The sequence below is a fragment of the Anastrepha ludens genome, chromosome 6 (genome assembly GCF_028408465.1).
Source record: "Anastrepha ludens isolate Willacy chromosome 6, idAnaLude1.1, whole genome shotgun sequence".
Taxonomy (NCBI): Eukaryota; Metazoa; Arthropoda; class Insecta; order Diptera; family Tephritidae; genus Anastrepha; species Anastrepha ludens.
The window spans coordinates 102,178,592-102,200,533 of NC_071502.1; the positions used below are offsets into that span (position 1 = coordinate 102,178,592).

At 37.7% G+C, this 21,942-nt stretch overlaps 1 pseudogene; it reads left to right on the top strand.

The window, feature by feature from the left end:
• Nucleotides 1-1,845: 1,845 nt before the first annotated feature.
• LOC128867199 (tigger transposable element-derived protein 6-like) lies at nucleotides 1,846-2,424 on the top strand (annotated as a pseudogene).
• Nucleotides 2,425-21,942: the final 19,518 nt, after the last annotated feature.

Consider the following 21,942-nt stretch of genomic DNA (forward strand, 5'->3'; position numbering starts at 1 on the left):
GCCCCGTGTTTAGTAACACTCAGAAAATAAGTACCCAGTTACTCTTTTAATCTTTTTCTGAAAAATTGGCAATGAAATGGTTAGCTTTATAGGCTTTACGGCGACATCGACGCACGAATTGTACTGTACATAAAAATTCAAGGGGCCTCGCCTGCAAGGTTATACCGTAAAAGTGGATACAAATGCTCCAGACCTGAAAGTAATCGATGCTTCGCGATACAGTCAGTAATACAGGAAAATGATCGCACCCGCTGGCTTCATTTTATATTTCTAGTTGTTAGTTAGCGGCCCCCGCGGACGAATGGGTTGATGCGTGACTATCATTCGGCAGTGCGAAGTTTCGAATCTCCGTGTATGAAACACCAAATGACAGAAAAATATACTTCTAATAGCGGTCGCCCCTCTCCAGGCAATGACAAACCTCCGAGTGTATTCTTGTCATGAAAAAAGCTTCTTATAAAAACCATTTGACGTTCGGAGTCGGCTTAAAACTGTAGGTCCCTCCATTTGTAGAACAACATCAAGACGCATGCCACAAATAGGAGCTCGGCCAAACACCTAACGGAAATGTATTATTTTTTTTTTTTTATTGTCAATAAGCACAACGAAGAAGAAAACACAAACACATTTTATTGATCTGATGAACAAGAAGAGTTCAGATACTCACTCTATCAGCTCTTCAGCTCTGTGTTTAAATAAGTCAGTCGACATTTCTTCCCCTGATGCTACTTTTTTAACTGCACGAACTTCGTCCTAGACGGGTAAGAGCAGAATACACAGAATGCAAATATATGCCCACCATCAACCGTTAATCGGGTACCGGCGAATTTGAAGTACAGTAAAACCCGCTTAAGTAACCAACATTTTTGGGCACTCTGCTTTTTGTAAGAAATGGGAAGAAAATCCGCCTCTTAAGTAACTCCCCGCTTTATTACCGAACCCGCTTAAGTGAGTCAATTTTTCGTGCACTAATATCCATTTCTCGTATAATTTTCCCCTTTTAAGTACCTACTTGATACTCACATATTTTGAAGCTCAATGATAGCCCTATAAAATCAATATTTGATTTGATTTACACCACTAATTTATCGAGAATCTCTAGTTGTGAGAGTTAAAATAGAAAAATGCTTGGCAAAGGGCGAAAAATTACAAGTTTAACAATTGAACAAAAAATACAAATACTTCATTTACTTGAAAGTAATAAAAAATCTAAAAATGAGATTGCGCAACATTTCAAGAGCGACATTTAAACCATAAATCGGATTTTCAGAAATCGCAAAAAAGTGGAGGAATCAGCGGACACTAATTGCTGGAAACGCAAACGTTTGCGTAAAAGTCCTAACAAAGAAATTGAAGAGGCTCTTTCCAAATGGTTCGACCAAATGAGAACTGCGAATGTTGTGATTACAGATGCTCAACTCCTCAAAAAAGCTAGAAAATTCACTGATAAGATGCACGTTGATTTTTGTCCTACCAATGGCTGGCTGTGGCGCTGGATAAGGCGAGAGGCATTAAATTTACAAAAATAACTGGAAAGGCGGCGGATGCTGAACCACAGTGGCAGATGAATACAGACAACATCCATTGCAAAATTTATTAAAAGACTATGAAGCCTGCAACGTTGTTAATGCGGATGAGAGCGGATTGTTTTATAAGGCCCTGCCAGGCCGCACTTTAGCTAGAAAGGGCGCTGCTGTGAAAGGAGGAAAGAGCCAAAAATTGCGCCTTACCCTATTATTTTTATGCAATGCTGATGGAAGTGAAAAAAAAAAATAAATCCCCGCTGCTTTAAAGCAAAAACTACTCACTTACCATATTACTCCCAGGGTAAGGCGTAAGGCTTGGATGGTTAGCTCGCTTTGGACAAATATTTTAAAAGAGTTTGATCGCGATATGATTAAGCAACAAAGAAAAGTTTGGCTTTTTGTTGATAATGCACCGTGCCATAAAGTGGTTGACTTATTACTGGAAAATGTCAAAATTGAATTTCTTCCAGCAAATACCACATCTATCTGGCAGCCACTAGATCAAGGAATAATTCATGCCTTCAAAGTTAATTTCAGACAAATACTAGTAAGAAAACAGTTGCTTTCTGTTGAAAAAGGCTTCACAAACCAAGATTTTGCGAAATCTATTTCAATCTTGGATGCTTTATACTTTGCAAAGCGGGCAATATAGAAAACTATGGAAAACTGTTTCCGTAAGGTATGTTTTATATCCTTTGTTGAAATATTCATTATTTTATTTTTTGATTTGATAACATAGGGTGGATTTCTTATTAATAATAATTACCCGGAGGCCACTGAAGAATTAATAAATGTGCCGATCGATAGTGCAGAGTTTGAAGAATATGTTAGATGCGATGAAGAACTCCAATGTTTTGGAATACTTACGGAAGAGGAAATATTGACATCAGTCTTATAAGAAAAATCTAATGAGTCATCAGCTACAGAAAATTCAGAAGACGAGTCCAATAATATTGCGCCTAATTTAGCTAAAGCTTTGAAGGAACTTTCAATAATTAAACATTATATGGAAAGTGAAAATCTAGATCTTGATGCATTTGAATCGATTGAAGAAAAACTGTTTAGATGTAAATTTCGAAGCCAACACCAAAAAAATTACAGATTTTTTCAGGACGTGAATGCTTGTGAAATCAAACACAGTACCTACATATGTTCCGAATATGTAATACATAGTGCATATGTAAAAATGAATTAAAAGAATTGAATTCCTACTATCTGATATTTTATTTTTTACTTTTTAAATAAAGTTTTTCTTTGTTTTTGCGTTATTTTTAATAATAGGACTATGAATAAGTTCGTTTCGGTTTTACAACAGATGGCGTAACTTGATTATTATTCCATCGATCCACATTTCCAAACATTCATTGGAGAGCTACTGTCGTAAGGCACAAACGTCAGTATAAGTTTTTTATTTGAAGCGTAAACAACAATATTTTTACCACACTTGAAAATGTCGAATTTCGTGCCAAATAATGTGTTTTTGCGGGGAATTCTTCTTCATTATTTTAATATGAAGAAAAAAGCAGCCGAAAGTCATCGTATCTTGGTGGAAGTTTATGGTGAGCATGCTCTATCTGAGCGAACGTGCCAGAAGTGGTTTGCACGCTTTAAAAGTGGTGATTTTGGCTTGGAAGACGAAGAACGCGAGGGTGCGCCGCCAAAGTTCATGGATACCGAATTGGAGGAATTGCTCGATCAAGATCCGGCTCAAACGCAAGAAGAGGTTGCAAAAACTTTGGGAGTTGATCAATCAACCATTTCCAAACGTTTAAAAGCCATGGGAATGATCCGAAAGGTAGGCCATTGGGTGCCGTATGAATTGAAGCCAAGAGACGTTGAACGCCGTTTTATGGCATGCGAACAACTGCTTCAACGGCACAAAAGAAAGGGTTTTTTGCATCGAATTGTGACTGGCGATGAAAAGTGGGTCCATTACGACAATCCAAAACGTCGGGCAACGTATGGATACCCTGGCCATGCTTCAACATCGACGTCGGCGCAGAATATTCATGGCCTGAAGGTTATGCTGTGTATCTGGTGGGACCAGCTGGGTGTTGTGTATTATGAGCTACTGAAACCGAATGAAACGATTACGGGGGATGTCTACCGACGACAATTGATGCGTTTGAGCCGAGCACTGCGAGAAAAACGGCCGCAATACGCCGATAGACACGACAAAGTTATTTTGCAACATGACAATGCTCGGCCACATGTTGCACAAGTGGTCAAAACATACTTAGAAACGCTCAAATGGGATGTCCTACCCCACCCGCCGTATAGTCCAGACCTTGCGCCATCCGATTACTATCTCTTCCGATCGATGCAACATGGCCTGGCTGACCAGCACTTCCGTAATTACGATGAAGTCAAAAAATGGATCGATTCGTGGATTGCGGCAAAACCGACCGAATTTTTCACAAAGGGAATCCGTGAATTGCCAGAAAGATGGGAAAAAGTAGTAGTAAGCGATGGACAATATTTTAAATATTAAATTTGTAACCATTTTACGTCAATAAAGTTTCAAATTTCGAAAAAAAACCGCACGAACTTATTCATAGTCCTATTAAATTCCTTGTTTTGAAATATATACATTTTTCAGGAATATGTATTCATATAACTACATCTCATTTTTCATATATTCCCTTAAGTACCCGAATGAAGGTACTTAAGCGGGTTCTTTTAGGTGCCCAACCCGCTTAAGTGCCTCAAAAATCTGAACATTTTGCTCGGAGTACTTAAGCGGGTTTTACTGTAATCTGATTTGCTAACGTAATGAGGGATATGAAAGCTGTTTGCTTACAACAAAGGTCGGTAAGAACTGAGGATGTATTGATGATATGCGGAAGTAGTTTCTGTAGCGAAGGTGCGTAGAGGCCCGTTCATTTGAACTCATTTCTCACGTATGACTTCTACTTCAAAAGTGAGATCGAAAAAAGTACTGATAGCCAATTTTATTTACACTTATCTTTCTCTAACAACCATGTTTTGAGCCTCTGAAAGATAGATCAGATTGAATTCGTAGTGGTTCAAAGGTTCCATACCTGAAATTTCACAATGCCTATATTGTGAAAGATGCAACGCTCGCAAGTTTTTGATCGCTTTGAGATTATCTTCTACGAAAGTAAACAGCAGTCGACTGTATGGGTGTTTCAAGATGAGCCAAATCCAACAAAAGTTGTTCGCGCACGAAGCACTTCCAAGCAAATGGTCACCTGTTTTTTCGGAAAAACTGGACATGTCGCAACCGTACCACTAGAACAACGCAGAACAGTAAATTCTGAGAGGTACACAACCATTTGTTTGCCAGTTGTCTTCCAAGAAATTAGGAAAACCAATCGCCAAAGACGGATCACTCTTCACCAGGACAATGCGAGCTCTCACACATCGGCGCAAGCACTGCATTTTTGGGCACCCAAAACATCGAATTAGTGGGTCATCCGCCGTATAGTCCTGACTTGGCACCGAATGACTTCTTTTTATTCCCGTACGTAAAAAACAAACTGAGAGGTCAACGTTTTTCGACACCTGAAGAAGCAGTTGCGGCGTTCAGAATGCATGTTTTGGAGGTCCCTCATTCAGAGTGGCAAAAGTGCTTCGACAATTGGATCAAACGCATGCAAAAGTGTATAGATCTTCATGGAGAATATTTTGAAACACAATAAAGTGATTTTCGATGATTAAAATTTGTTTTGTTCTCTTATCCCGAAATATAAAAAGCACCCCTCGTTTGAACATGAACAATGAATATTGTCCTATATCAGATATACACGAAAATGATCACATCCGCTGAGTTGAAACAAACATAATCGGACAAGAACGTGACTGCATTTTGTATTTCTAATTGGCGTCAGTTAGCACTAGGAAAAAAGAAAAATTAACTCGTTTTGTTGAACTTGGCCAAAATCGCTTAAGTGGCCGTAACAACAATCAAAAAAAAATAGTCCAGACGCTCATTTTATAAGCTCTGTATTTGAATAGATCAGCGGATGCCGCGCACCAAATTCATCTTAGGCTGATAAGAAGGCATTGTTTAGGTTGTCTACAATTTTCAGATTTTTTGTGAGTTTCTCTATTGCCACAATTCCGCAGAGTAAGGAAGTTTCTTTATTTCTTCAGGAAAAGATCTGTCTGATAAAATTCCAAACAGTTTTTCTGCCCCGAATTACGAATTTCAACCTCTTTCTCCCTTCCCCGGTTCTTACTATCTATCCAATGATCGCTTACGAGTTGTTTTTGGGTTCTTTAAATTCAGTAGTCTCTTTAGACGCTGAATACTCATTGAATTTCTCCTACTACCGGCAGCACGCATTTGATCGAGAGTTTAAAAAATCTGGGAGCACTTTCAGAAGCACTGTAGTATATTTGAGATGCACCGCGCTACTAAGCTGTATGTGAATAATAAAATTTATATTCCTGTTTTTTTAGGATATGAAAGAATAACTCATTTTTGCAATTTTCAACATCTTACGCCAATCCAATAAAATCATGGGACGAATCTTGTTCTCTCCATCTTAAAAATTCATTTCGCTCATAAATGAATCCTTATTTTAAAGAATCACTGATTCTCAATTGGAATCATTCATATCAATTTCCATGCCGCTTTCATACAAAATCCGCCAACAAACCGAAGGACAACCAAACGACAAGGACATTGGTATTATATTTACTCAAACGATTTGCTTTCTGCCCTACCCTTCCTTCACCGGAAAAACTGGCTGTCATTTTTAATAAATTCTAACTTTTTATGGATTACAAAATTCGTAACTGAAGTAATGTAGGGGAAAAATCTCGCATAGAGGTGGAGAAATATTACGCCGCGCTCACTGTGATTGAAAGCTTTTGAATAGCTTTATGTGCGTCAACGCCGCTTTTCAATGAAGGCAATAAAATTGAGTGCTTACTTAAGTAGCGCCCAGTCACAACGAAGAGGAAAAACCTGAAAAAATCCAACAATAAGATGAATACCACAAAGAGGAAAAGAATGGATTTAACCCACTCTCTGCACGCGCGCCCTTTTTCGTTCGGTACGCCTGATGCCCACAGGTACCAGTACTCCATCTTCATTCGCATTTACATTATCACCATTATCCACTATTATTGAAAGTATCAATAATGTGGCAACTGTGACAATGCACAAACGCAAACATGGGTGAAGGCGACCGGCACAGAGACTGTGTGTTGGTATGGAAATATCTTCCCAACGATGCAAAGCTGTAAATTTATCGAAGCTTCTTCAATCAGTTGACAATGCAGTATTTTATTCCTAGCCAAGTTGCGTACATTACAGCTCATTCAGCTCGTTGAGTGGTGGCGGAGAGGGGAGGGCAGAGTGTTTGTCTGAAATGGAATGCAAAGTGTTATGCTTGCGCGAGCTTCTAAGCATATTGACAAAGTGTTGTGGGAATTCAAATCATCTCAACAGGGTTTAGCTCTTAAACCTTTTCTTCGTTGCTGCAGCGATGGAATTGGAAATATTTGTTTGAAGAAAATTGGCAGCTAAAAAGCAGATTTCCGATTGAAAAATGCGAAAAGTAAATTTTTGGGCAAAATTTCAAATTTAAAGTCAGGCAGCAGATGGTTGTGATAATGCTGTGAAATATCTGTAAAGAATTTGAGAGGTGAATTTGCTGCCAAACTTTTACAAATAGGTGGCAATTATGGAGCACATGGAAAAGTAGCGCAAACAAATATTTTTTTTTTCATAACTATAAAACTGCATCAAAATGCAAAAGGTCACCCAACTATTGAACACGCATTGATATGAAAATGTGGGATATTCTACACGAAATCAACCGGAGGCGAATTCGAAGCGGTCCTTAGATATTTAATTAAATAAAATGCAGAACTTTGCATTTTAAAATTTTGTTGATGATAAAAAAATAAATGTTAAGTTAAAATTAAAAATGTTAAACTAATATAAAAAAACAAGGTGGCACAAATTAATCATCCAATATTGTGTTTGAACAACTTTTTTACCAAATACAAAAAAAAATTTTTATTATTATTATTTATTTATTGTATTAAATTATAATTAAAATTATAAAGTAATATATTTGCGGCACTAGCTACCAGGGCTATCGGCAAAATATAAAATGATGGAAATCTTTATTTTGACGTTTACGAGCTCTTTTGCTAGTCTAGTTCAGCTACTCCAGCTGTCTAGTTCACAAGAGTTAGATATGATTGATGTACGACATTTGCAAAAATTATAAATCTTCCGATAGATATATTTTTTAATGGCTCCCCAAAACCAGAAATTATAAATCTTCCGATAGGGTGACTCATTTTGCGCCACTTTGTATTTTCATTTAACTCGAAACTCGATGTAGATTTTAAATGAAAGCGACTTAGTGGAACTAGCGAAAACAACGTAGTAATATCCGCAATCACAAATAATGATAGTCCCGAGGCATTTTTTAAACTTTAGTTACAATTAACATAACTTAAGCAAATAAAGTTGCTCAACACCAGCAGCGCCGTCAGAATTGGGAAGGACCTCTCCGAGCCGTTTGATACCAAACGAGGTTTCAGACAGGCTGACTCGCTGTCATGTGCCTTCCTTAACCTAATGCTGGAGAGCATCGTACGAGTCGCAGAACTTCATCGCTCATGCAACCTATTTTATAAGAGCGTACAATTGTTGGCGTATGCCGATGATATCGACATCATCGGCCTTAACAACCGCGCTGTTAGTTCTGCCTTTTCCAAACTGGATAAAGAGGCAAAGCGAATGGGTCTAGTGGTGAACGAGGACAAAACGAAGGAGGAGGTATCCTGTCTTCCAACAAACAGTCGGCGCACTCGCGTATCGGCACCCACGTCACTGTTGACAGTTATAATTTCGAGGTTGTAAAAGACTTCGTTTATTTAGGAACCAGCATTAACACCATTTGAGAGAAAGATTCTGCGTAAGATTTTAGGACCTTTGCACGTTGGCAGCGGCGAATATCGCTGGCGTTGGAACGAAGAGCTGTAAGAGCTTTACGACGACATAGACATAGCGCAGCGAATAAAGATCCAGCGGCTACGTTGGCTGGGTCATGTCGTCCGAATAGATACAAACGCTTCGGCTCTGAAAGTATTCGATGCGGTACCAGCTGGTGGTAGCAGAGGAAGAGGAAGGTCTCCTCTGCGTTGGAAAGATCAGGTGGAGAAGGACTTGGCTTCACTTCCAACTGGCGCCGGTTAGCACGAGAAAGACTGGCGCGATTGTTAAACTCGACCAAAATCGCGTAAGCGGTTATAGCGCCAATTAAGAAGAAGAAGAAGAAGCAAATAAAGTATATTTTATTGTAAGAAATGCACAGCTCACTCTATGAAATCTATTTATAAGATCTCTTAACTCTCATCAGGGAGTTTGAAGGCGGATTTGGTACTTAGAGTTTAGAACGTGGAATCGGTGTGCAAAAGATATTAGTCGAAGATACCCAATACCGGGAGCCTGCACCAGAACGAGAGGATGCTTCTCCCCAATTCGCCGAATGCTGCTAAGTAATAGTCAGGCTATACTCGTACATAACTTAACGAACCTGCCGAAAAAGAGTTTGCTCGGACAACTTAACCCCCGAAAAAATAGCCACAAACATATGGAATCCGAGACTTGTGTCTCTACCTCTCTGGTAGACACTCCTAAAAATTAGTTTGGTACTAAAGTTAGTAGCTTTAAGCTACTAAAATTGGTAGCTTTAAAGCTTAAAGAGTGCGACTTATGTAAAGATAGTTTCGAAGACTTGTTACAGCTTCTCAGTGTTACGAACTTAGGCGACTTTCCCCTAAATTCATTAACATATTTTTTAAAGAAGGGGGGAGTTTTTAAGGTAAAAAAGAGAAAATTTGTCTGCTTTTTAGTTGAATTTGAATTATTTTTTAATTTGATTTGCTTAAGAGATTAATGATGATAAGATACGGCTTAAAAAGAAACTGCAGTTCACCTGTGAAATTTAATATATTTGTATAATTTTATTTATGTATATAATATATATATTTATTATATTATATATAATTGGATTATTAGATTATATATAATTGAAGCTTGCACCCTTTCTTGGTGTTTGGCCAAGCTCCTCCTCCTATTTGTGGTGTGCGTCTTGATGTTGTTCCACAAATGGAGGGGCCCACAGTTTTAAGCCGATTCCGAACGGCAGATATTTTTTTTATGAGGAGCTTTTTCATTGGCAGTAGGAGGAGGTTTATATTTTCTGGTAAATAGCACCAGCTCCGTTCTGTCAGAATTGACTCGGAGGCCGCAAGTGACAGTCCTGCAATTGAGTACAGCCAGTGAAGTTTCCAAAATCTCAGCCATGACTGCGGGAAACGGTCCCGATACCATTAGGACAATGTCATCGGCGTATACTACTACCTTAACCCCATTAATTATTTAATATTTTCAGAACTTCGTCAATAGCAACTAGCCAAAGTAGGGGCGAAAGCGGCGTGAACGGTGAACGAATCTGATGACTTTAGCCCCCTTTCCACCGCACTAAATTCCCTACAGCCAAGCAGGGACGAGATCCAGAGACAGATAGGTCTTTCCCACTCTAGTCCATCTGACGCAGTGACAATTGACTCCGCCCTGATGTTATTAAAAGTACCTTCTATATCTATTTGCTTTCCAGAGATTTTTCCACAGTCCCTACGACCTCGTGTAAGGCTGATTCCGCAGATATCCCTTTCAGGTAAGCATGTTGCGCTGGAAATAATTTGGATTCGATGTGCTCTCGGATATGATAATCAATCAATGATTCAAACACCTTTAGGATAAATGAGGTAAGACTAAAGTCCTTGGCCGAGTCGTGACCGCTCCCCTCCCTGCCTTGGGTATGAAAACAACCCTCGTTTTCTTCTAGTTCGCGGGCACGTGCTTAGCAGCTCTACATGCCTAGTAGATATCTTGCAGGACAGGAACCACCGAGGTACTTGTTTTCTAAAGAATCACAGACAAGATATCGCCGGAACCAGGAGATTTAAAAAGGGGAAAACTATTTATTGCCCACGTGATTCTGTCAACTGACAGGATAGATTTCAGGGAAACCTCGACTAGCCCTACCTGTCAACTCGTGTCGACAATGTCACGTGGGGTAATAGAATTTTCTGGAAAGTGATTATGTACCAGGATAGTCAAAGATTCTTCTGCAGATTCAGGTTCTTTTAGGGTTCCTGTGGGAAGATATGGTTTCCCGTCCGAAATTGATTTCGAAAAGGATCAACCTGTGATCCGGAAAGGGTATTTCTCTGAGAAACCTTCCAATGGCTGGCGATAGTTCTAAATAAGTTGCAATTCACTTATCAATTATGATTACCGATACTGCAGCATTTATATCACAGGATTATCATTACTTGGCATACATTTACTTGGGCTCTTTTCTAAAATCTTCAGAGGCCCAAGGTGATTTGAACAAATCTAAAATTTTCCCGAGGTCATGGCACGCCTGCTGTTTCCCTGTCGTACTGAGAAGGTTCACTCAGCAAATTTTAAGTATAGCCTTCAGCCAGAAACATTCGGTAAATATTTAATGATATGATAACTAGCTGACCCGGCGAGCTTTGTTCCGCCCTAGAGGCAATAAAGAAACAGACCACAAGCTTTCAAGGATTGGCCTTGTGATTTGTTAATGGTCATGGCGAATGCAAGACGGATCGGAAATTGAAGTCTCTTAAACTCAAACGGAAGATCGGTTGGGATCATCGGGATCCTCGGAATGAGAACTTCTTCACCTTCGAATTCTACTTTGAGTATCGTCGCGTAAATCACATTGTTCATCAATTTATTTACCATCAAACGCGTACCGTTGAAAAGTTCTGGTGGGCTTATGTTTCGAAGCATGATTACTACTTTTAGGCGTAAATTGTGCGGTGGTAAGCCAGGCACATCCAAGGAGTTTAAAAATTCAATTGGATAGTTGGTGGCTTCATCTTCATTTGTTACACAGTCAATGGATTTGAATGAATGCATTGTTCCAATGTTATCATTTTGAATTATGTAGTTTAGGTCATCTACATCTTTATTCTTATCCGCTAAAATTGCTCGCTCACTCAACCATTCATTATTTTTGAAGTCATTAATGATGTTTGGGAATACTTTATTGATAAGTTCGTCTTTCGATGAGACAAAGTTACAGAAATTCTGAGGAAATGAAATCAATCCGCTCGATTCGTCGACAGGTACTCGACCATTACCGATAGTCAGTAATTGATCAGAGAAATCTTCAGTAGATGTATCATTAAGTAATGCAACTCTCATGTTTGTTGTCAGCTGAAGTTTCTTCACATAGCGCCAAAGATTCGATGATTTGAAGCAAGCGTTTATTTCGTCAGCAGCCGTTGATCTTGGAATTACTGGCAGTGTTTTTATTATCATCAAATTATTATTATTATTATCAAATTTTCTACTTAACCGTAGACAAAATTACGTTTAGTTGTCATTTGCGTTTTGTTATTCCATGACAGATGCGTTTTTGTTATACCGCATTTTATAGTGACTTCACGGAAACGCGTTCGAATGGGATAAAAAGTATCCTATGTCCGTCTCCTGGCTCTAAGCTACCTCTCCACCAGTTTTCAGCCAAATCGGTTCAACCGTTCTCGAGTTATAAATAGTGTAACTAACATGACTTTCTTTTATATATATAGATAATAATATTTTATATAATTTATATAAGTATCAATATTTTTATTCTATAAATAATTGGGTAAATAACACTAATACCCTCTTCCAAGAGATATTCCTTTTGAGGCGGCCTTTGGAACAATTCTTTATTAGTATCCTCAAAATTGTTTGCTTTATAAATAAGGTTGATAATATACAATAAAAATATATGTTTTTTTTTTAACAATAAAATTTCTAACATCAAACTTATAGCTATACATATTTTTAATATATATTTTTTAAATATAACTTTTTTTATATACTATAATTTAATTTTTTTTATATATTGTTTATACGGATTTATGCACACGCCAGCGCTCACTCATGGAGTTGTTTGTGTCTGGGTTCGCGCGTAGTGATGCATTTTTCGTGCAAAGCTGTCAGCTTTCTCCCGGAAAACCTAATTTATTTATGGCATCCTTTTCGAGTAACACTCATTTAAAGCGCACGCGTTCGGTTAAGCAATTTAGGGAAGCTGGCAGACCACGCGCAACTCCACCTCAACTCTGCTACACCATTCAGCTCTTTGTTTTAAAATGATATCGCGAAAGGACATCTTCTGAGGACAACCAAAAGTGACCTTATTGTATGACCTTTTCGAGCAAATGCACAGGTTCGCTGTTCACTCTGTCTATTTATAAAAGTTAAATAAACATTATCTTGCGCGCTGTGAAGCGAGCTGAAGCTGTTGCTAGAAGTACAAGGGGGTGAGTGGCGAATAATGTGCAAGCTAACAAGTCTAATACAAATATTTAAGTGTATAATGTAACCCTTTTCGTGGCCTTAAGCACAAATATGCATGGAAGCATAGGTACATGTGGCCGAGTACACTCATACACACACACACACTTGCATGCTGCTTGTCACATATGCCCTTTTTTAGCTCATCGCCCCACCCACCAGCGCACTCCCACCCTCGTTGGCTTTTTAATGTGTTTATTTTTTATTACTGCTGTTGTTGTTGTTATTGTTATTATGTGGTTGGGTTTTTGTATTCGGTGACCGCAAGATAACACCAGTCCAGTTGACAGCGTACAGAAGACGGTTGCATCCAGCGACAAATGAAAATAAAAGCAAGCTGATCAAACCACCGAATACGTGTGTGTGTGTATGTGTATGTGGGCAAGTGTGGTCTTATGTCGCTGGCCAACAGGTTTCGCTTTCCCAACCACCCGCAAAGGTGGTCAGATTTTGGTAACTAATAAATTACGTATTAGCGGCAAGGATCAGGATAATTTACGACAGGACTAAAGGAAAAGATATACCATTTTCTGTTTTTTTTTATGATAAAAAATAAAATAAAACAAAAAAGTAATAAAACAGGGAGTAATGAAGGACGCTTTTACATACGTGCATATGTACATATGTACACGCATGTGTGGACCAAAATGGCCAAACATAAAGGTTGATTACTGCAGTGACTAGCAGTTGATATAATTTTTTATTTAAAATTTAATTAAAAATAAAAATTAATACAGTTAGGTGTGGCGTAAAAAAGAATGTGGATATTTCAAAAAAGCATATAAACTCAAAAGCTCAATTTGACTCGAAACCAAGTACATCCAACTCTTTTTTTACACGGTACTTTTTCACATGATTTAGAAATAATGCGAGTCCCCAATAAGAGTTAATACATATTTTTACGCGAATTTTTTGTTCTAGCATTGTTTAATTCTAATTTTGACAGTGTCTTATAAAAACTTATCTATACAGCAATAAAATACAATTGGGGGATTACCGTAACCCCCGGTATACATAAGAAAACAAACCGTCGGTCTGTTTATGCCCATAGAAATGTTAGTGACTTGGTCTATTTCATGACTTGTTTACTTTACCGCGAATACCCGATTTTTATCATCGCTTTTTTGCTTTAACTCGTTGTAATTTGTGAGAAAGAAATATTTCTTCTGAAACGTATCTTCAAAACTAACTTCGAAGCGAATCTGCTACCTTTTTACTGAAGGCAGTTTTTTCTCACCATTTAGAGATTAGTAGGCGCAGAGAAGGACTTTATACGCCTACAGGGTCCGGCACTCGAAGTGTAAACAATTAAAAAGACCATAAATTTAGTTTGGAAAATTACTTTTATTCAATTTAAAGTAAAAAATGTGTGACAATAATACAAAATTGAGAATCAATTTACTTTTGATATGATCACTTTTCTTTCTTCTTTCGATATAATCACTTTTTGCCTTGACTAAGGCCTTGAGACGGTTCAGAAACAAATCGCCAGCTGCTCGAATGTGACTTTCAGGTATTTTGGCCCACTCGCGGACAATGGCTTTTTTCAGCGCCCCGAGACTGGTGAATCTTTTAGTTCGGACCGTGCTCCTCCCAACGGCCCAAAGAGAATAATCCATCGTATTCGCACCTGGTGAATTTGAGTGCAATTGTGCAGACGTTATGAAGTTCGGAACGTTGTTTTTTAGCCATTCTTGGTCCACTCGAGCTTTGTGAGACGCTGCCTGTTGAAACGTCCATGGTTTCCCACCGAAATGTTTGTCTGCCCACGGCTTCAAAGCAACCTCCACAATACTTTCCCGATAATATTTCACATTTACCTTGAAGTCCGTGTCGATGAAAATGATTGGAGAGCGCCCATGTGCGGTAAGATCTGCTCAAGCCATTACCTGTGGCGGGTGCTGCCTCCTGGTGGCCAGTCGATGACTCAAATTCTCGTATGAGCGGTCGGTCAAATAAAACCAAGCGAAGCAACTCCTTCGCTCTCTCAAGTCTGACTTGTTGCTGCTTCGGTGTGAGACCATGATCTTGTAAGGCTTGACTTTGAGATCATTTTTCAGTATGCGGCGGATGCTGCGGTCAGATATTTTCAGTTATTTCGCCATTTGATTGGCATTTCGTCGGGGATTTCGCTGAAGCCGCTTCTTCACATTTTGAACCATTTCACGTGACGTTGCAGTCTTTTGATGACCACCTCCATGACGTTTCGCGATGTTACGAGTAAAGAGTAATGGTGCGATAAACAAACACTTTATTTACTTCAAGGTGCTCGAAGCTCACGAACAATCGCTGGTTGTGACTTTCCAGCCAAATATAATGCAATTGAAATCCATTCTGCCCGTGCATCAGCTGCGCGAGCGGTGTGAAGTTGGTTACACTTGGAGTGCCGGACCCTCTACATTAATTAAAGTTAGAATTGTTGGAGTATCCATCGTATTGCCAGATTTGGCCTCTACCGACTTGCATCTGTTTCAAGACCTAAAAAAATTCACGGGTGGAAAGCGTTTTTCATCAATTGATGACGTCATAACAGCTGTGGACGCGTCTTTTGCAACCCTTCCAAATTCTCACTTCAGGGATGGAATTCATAAATTGAAAGCTCTTTGGGAAAAGTGTATTGATGTTCAGAGAGACTATACTGAACCATAAAGTGTGTCTTATTGAACCTCAAAACCTATTAAACAACCCAAAATTCGTTGAGAACCGAGTAAGGGTATCATGATGCGCATGAAGAAATGTGTATTCTTTCACCCAAAGCAGAATAATTTAAGCAATAGAAAAATAGGAGGAAATCACCTCTGCTTTGGAAATACTAAGTGGTTACAGGTTTGCCATCAATTTGGCGGAAAAGAAAAAGGGCTGGCGCGTATTTGTAAAATCGACCAAAGTCGCTGAGCAGTTAAAGTGTGATATACAGATTATATACAGTTAGAGTTTTCAAACAATCGATTTTTTTATTTTTTCTTTTTAACCCTTCTGTTACATTCCGGTCATTTCATTACCTTTTTTTGTTGAATTTCATCATATCTGCTAATATTAACAACATTTCACAATTTCCTTTCATGACTTTGTGTATTGACATAAATCCAATAGAAAAAGCATAAAAAAAATGATTTTGATTTAATAAACAGGTGGTAACATCAAAACTTACGTGCGCGCACCTTCGGGTAATTCGGTGACCATCAGCTGCTTTACATATAAAGTGTATATTTCGCGCATCTTTTGTGGTTAGGTTTTTGCTGCAAAAGCTTGTATTTGTTAAGCTCTTATAAAAATGGAAAGATTCGAAGCTTCTGTAAGTATTTTTATTATAATATTTCATTATTATTGGTGTGTTTATTTATGAAAATTTGGTTTAGAGGTCAAATCGTCTGACTCAAACCCAAATAAAGCATATTATTGACAATGATGAGGATTTTGATGAGTGTAGTGAAGATGGGGATGAAGATTATATAGTGGAACAATTTGAATCAGAAGGATCTTCTGACGAATATTTAGATTCTGATAACGATGAAGATATAGTACCTGCATTGGAAAATGAAAGCAGTGTTCCTATGTATTATTGCAAGGATAGAGCTATTGAGTGGTCAATGGAACCAGTAGGGCACAATAGTGGCAGGGCCATAATAGAAAATATAATCCACGGAAGACAGGGAGTTACTGCATATGCAGTACATCGTATTTCTACTATCCTGGAATCATTCGATCTATGCTTTACGTACCAACTAAAGCAAATTATAATACAATTCATCAACATACATACATAGAGGGCGAACAAAAATTGGAGCTGGATATAAAAAAATAGATGAGATAGAACTCCATGCATATTTGGGTATTTTAATTTTAGCAGGTAGTTAAATCAATATAATTTTCCGTATTTATGGCTAAAATGAAGACATAAATATATTTTTTTACAGGAGTATATCGTTCACACGGAAAAAGTATTCGAAGCCTCTGGGATGAAGTGCACGGCCGACCATTATTCCGTGCAACAATGTCACTTGGCAGGTTTCTTGAAATTAATCGTGTTTTGAGGTTCGATGACAGAGACAATCGAAGGGCTCAAAGAATGAACGACAAACTTGCTCCGATTCGCAATTTGTATGAGAAGTGGGTGGCTTATTTACCGCTACTGTTTGTTCCATACGAAGATATTACAGTAGACGAGCGTTTAATTCCTTTTAGGGGCAGATGCCCCTTTTTAGTTTATATGCCAAGTAAACAAAGCAAATATGGAATGAAAGCATGGGTAGCTGCGGATGTGCGTACAAAATTTTGCCTTAATTTCCAAATGTATTTAGGGAAGGAGTCAGCTTCCGCTCCACCCGAACGGAACCAAGGCCAGCGCATTGTGTTGGATCTCGTAAGTGGGTATGAAGGGCAGAATATTACAACCGACAACTTTTTTACTACTCGGGATTTGGCACTGGAGTTATTGAAGAAAAGAATTACTTTGGTAGGCACCGTAAGGAGTAATAAACGATTTTTACCGGTTTGTGGTACTAAAGTGGAGTTAAGGAGTCTACCAGTGCTAAGCAGTCGACATTTCTTTAATGGATCAGTTACCCTTGTGCAATACAAACCCAAAAAATATAAGATGGTGACTGTTTTAAGTACCTTGCACCATGATAAAAGCGTTATGGAAAACCATCCAAAAAAGTTGCCAGATATCATAAATTTCTACAACTGTACAAAATCTGGAGTGGATACTATTGATCAACTTGTAGAAACATATACATGCAAGAGACAAACTAATCGTTGGCCTGTAGCAATTTTTGCAAACATCGTAGATATCTCAGCGTTGAATGCCTTTGTATTATGGACAGAAATTAATCCTTCGTGGAATGCTGCAAAAACATATAAACGTAAACTTTTCCTCGAAAATCTTGGCTTAGACCTTGTTGATGGGGAAATTGAACGCAGAAAAACGCTACCAAGAACTCAACAGTCAGCAGATATTGTACGCAATATGAGAGCGGACGCAGAGCAACCAAGCACTTCGGCAGGAACTGTTCCGAAAAAAAGAAAACCTAGTCAGCGAGCCACCTGTGCAGTTTGCCCTAGTTCAATTCGTCACAAAACGTACGAAAGCTGCATGGTTTCCATTAAACCTGTGTGTCCACAACATCGTTCAACGGTTACGGTTTCAAAAACCTATTGTTTGGAGCATTCAAATTAAAAAAAATGTATCTAATGTATTTAAATATGTATATATAACAGCTTGATAATCAATAAAACTAATGAATTTTAAAAACGTCCATTAAAATTATAAACTTTTATACTGATATCTAAGCAAAACACAGGTAAGGTCATTTCGTGACCCGAATATCACATGTGTAAATTTTTTTGAATGTAACAGAAGGGTTAATGTATCATACAAATATTTAAAAATACACACAGAAAATTTAAAAACGTTCCGGTGAATATTTTCGAAGTTACACGAAAATGCGAAAAGGAGTTTCAAAGTGCTTGAAAATGCTTTTCAAAATTTAAACGCGTTTTTCTCAAAATGGTGTTTTCAAACTCGGTGACCAACATTACTCGAAAATGGCTAAACCGATTAGTCCCAAATTTTAACACGAACTTCTTAAATATATTTTTTAGTAATCGAAGATTTTTTCTCACTGATAAATATTGTTTTTTTTTTTATTATCAATTTAAGGCCGAAATTTTGGTCAAAAATCGATTTTTATTTTTTTTGAGAAACCACCATTTTGTCAAAAAAAATTCTTTTGCTTATTCTTTCGATTAATTACTAGATTTAACATTAATTTAACGAAATCTGTTTGGTTTTTTTTTTAATTTCAGAGGATCCAGCTCAGAGATATAGTGGTCGCCGCAAAACGTCTTTTATGAGAGGAGCTCGCGGAGAATAGCTGTAGCTCCTTTCCAAATAAAAATTTTTACTAATACTAAGCCTTGAAATACAGTCAAAAGATATATGTACAAATCAAGATCAAGATCAAGATCAAAAAATTTAAAAGTTTTATCAGAAAAAATTCTGGAAAATTAGTTTTTTTTCGGCCTTCTAACTGTATATTACCCCTTAAAAGGAGTGAGGCGTTAGCCTACATAAATATATATATATATATATTTTTTTTTTTTTGTTGCCAGAACTTCCAGTTTTCCATATGACAGCAATAATCTTGCATGCTGTTTGATTTTAGGTTTAATTTATTGTATTTGAATATAAATAAAAAGTAGGCTTAAGCTCCAATAAATACACGTTTCACATAAAACCAAAGATTTACTCGCAAAGCACTTTAGCAAATAAGCATTTAAAGCCAGAAACACCAATAATTTATTCATAAAGAAATTATCGCTAATTCAATCTCAGTGCGCATCGTTAGACACGAACGCATTGGGAGGCACGCAAATATACATATGTATGTATGCACATAATATATATATATATGAACTCGTGTGCATGTGAGAGCATTGTTTATAAAGCAGCCAGAGCTCTTTGCCATGCGTTCATAACTGATGGAATTTGCATATGCTTTTTTGTTTTTTTTTAGCTCACGGAGGAACTGCAATGAAATTTCTACACACACATGCATACGTACATATAAACATACATGCATGTGTACGAGTATGTACTCTCAATGAAGATATATTCATTTGGAAGTACTCACGTTTGTATTTAATACCATTTTACAGAGCTTTCACAGGTACTTAGTGATTTAGCTGGCATCCTCAGGAGGCCAAGCCCACCAAAGCCAGTAGCAGAGCATACATTTATCTTCCTCTTCCATACATTTACATGTGAGCTACTGTTTAAATAGGCATTAAGTAAAGCTAAACTAAAAAAACAAGCAGCATTTTGAATTTTCAAATACACATACGCGAAAAAAAAACAAAAAACAAACTTCGCGACCCCACACAGGTACGTGGAGCAGTTCCGGGCGCACGCAATGCAACTTCATTGTGGAGGAGAATTAGCAGGAGGAGAATGAGGAGTAGGAGAAGAAAGATGATGGCGGATATATAAATCGTTGTTAAACATAGCAAATGACAAAGGCGCGCTTGTAAACTTACGCAGAGAACAAAAAAAGCAACAGCAAACAAAAAAATAAGCGCCAGGATATGCAAACGAAATTCGCCAAAAAATGTGAAACAAGTAAAAACCACGACTGTGAAAACTCTACGCCCACTTGCCACTCATTCATCTCATCAGCACCCACACCCGTCTGACGCTTTAGCTGGGATTTTGGCAGAATCAACAATTTATAATAATAAAAAAATTCAATCGTAAACAATGCAATCAAAAATTCATTCAAACGTGGCATTAACGCTTTTCAACTGCGCGAATTGCGAATACAAACGAGTACACAAAATGTGCGAACTGACTTAACGAGTGGGTGAGTGAATGAAGAGTGAAAGAGCAGGGAAGCGCAAGACACTACGGTGGAGAAGCTGCGTTGTGGTATGCTAAGTAGCTGGGCGGAGACCACGCCAGTAAATGTTTTCGTTACTCGCATACAGCTTCTGTTCAAAAAGTACACAAAATTTCTTATTAAAAAAACGTGAGTAATCTGTGAGCGTACAAATTTTGTAAAACAGTCATTATTTGGTGTATTCATTGATTTTATGTAGTTGAGATAAGAGAAATTGTAAATCATTATAATCTGATTTTTCGTGATTCAAACAACTGACGAAAAAATCGGAAAATTTAGGAAAATTCTACTCGAAAATCAGCGCATAAAAAGTCTTTTTAAGATGTAAAAGGTGCGTTAGAATATTTGTACTGGTTACTGTGGAAATTAATCGCGTTTTCTTTTTTCACATTATGAAATTGCGAAAATATTGCCAAACACCCTGCGAAAATGTTGCATATTTCTTACAAGAAAAATCTTGCACTTTCATAAATTATGCTGCACAGCAGCATGTCTGATGGTTGGGTTATGACACATATGTACATAATTCCAATCCAATTTTTCATGAGGCTTTCAAATCTGTAAGTGAAATTTCAGTATTAGCTCTTGACAAAAAAATATGACACACAAGTCTTTTTATAAAAAAATTACTAATATTTAAAGCTAATCATATCTTATTTAGTTTTTAAGTTGAAAAAAATTTCTTTTGTTTGATTTTCTTTTTGAAGCTGAAGGCAGGGAGCTGTTCTGAATGCTCCAACAATAGTCAGCCCTCATATGTGCGTTCCTCTATCGTACGAAGGCCCTAGTGGAACCGCTCTCCTTGTTCTTCACTTACGAGTGGTTATGAAGAAAGTGTAACTTGATGCTCATATTACATCCAAGATTTTGAAAATGTGACCCATTAGTTTTTCGACGTGTTGGGAATAGCCAAAACTTTATTATTCCCCAAAACATGTTGAATAAGCCAAACAAACTCATTCCATGCGTTATTCTCGATCGCTGTCATAACGTCCGTAAAATTCGAGTCTTCTATTAAATATCTTATCTGTGGAGCATCAAAAATTCCCGCTTTTATCTTTTCTGCACATTAGTTTTGGGAACTTTTTTGATAGAAAAAGGAAACAATTACCGTTTTTGTCAAGGCCTCTGTCAAATTGTTTTATAAGCACTAGTTTTATGTGTAGCGGGGGTAAAATTATACGATCCCTTGATACTAGAGGTGGGTTTATCACGTTCTGTTGACCGAGAACTAGCGCCTCCCGAGTAGGCCAATCTTTTATAATCCATTGTTGTGTTTTAGCACTACTGTCCCACAGGCAAAGAGAACAGGGTTACTTTGTGCATCCACTTTGTTGGCCTAGAAGGAAGTTTACTATTTTTAAATCGACACATATGGGCCAGTTGTGTACCACATATTCAAGTTTATCTAAAGCCAGGGCAACAGTTGTATATTCTTCTTTTTTTTCTTAGTAGAATGTGCAATAGGCAAGAGAAAACATTTTAGGCTCAGTTTTGATGTGTCTATGAATAAGCGCCACTCATTAGAAACGTAATTTTATAATCCCATTGTAGCCATTAAACCGGGTATATCTTTACAAAATACAAAGTCTTCAGCAAAATACTTAAGCAGATTTTGTTCTCTTGTGCGGTA